We start from the raw sequence: 359 nt of genomic DNA, 5'->3' as shown, positions 1-359 counted from the left end.
ATAGTTCCACCATTCTGGCATTGTTAATTACTGTGTGTCATGCAGATAAATCTTGGGTAATGACCAGTTGGTCTCAAATAAACCTTATCTAGAGATATATTTCTTGATCTGTTATGTATAATTTGTCAGTAGATTGTAGGAATAATATGGTTCCCTCTGGTTTTCATGACTAGCTAGGCATTGTTTCTCTCTTGTATCATCTCACCACCCCTCTATCATGGTTTTCGCACTTAAGGTGCCCTGATTTCCCCCCGTTCTTCCTTACAAATACCCTTCCTCCTATGATCCTACTTCTGTTGAGCTTCTTCTTTCTCCTTATCCCCTAGGTTCCTCATATACCCTTCCCTCCCCCCTCCCTT

Source organism: Nannospalax galili, unplaced genomic scaffold, assembly GCF_000622305.1.
Source record: "Nannospalax galili isolate Female #2095 unplaced genomic scaffold, S.galili_v1.0 scaffold566, whole genome shotgun sequence".
Taxonomy (NCBI): Eukaryota; Metazoa; Chordata; class Mammalia; order Rodentia; family Spalacidae; genus Nannospalax; species Nannospalax galili.
Note: the sequence above shows the minus strand (reverse complement) of the source record.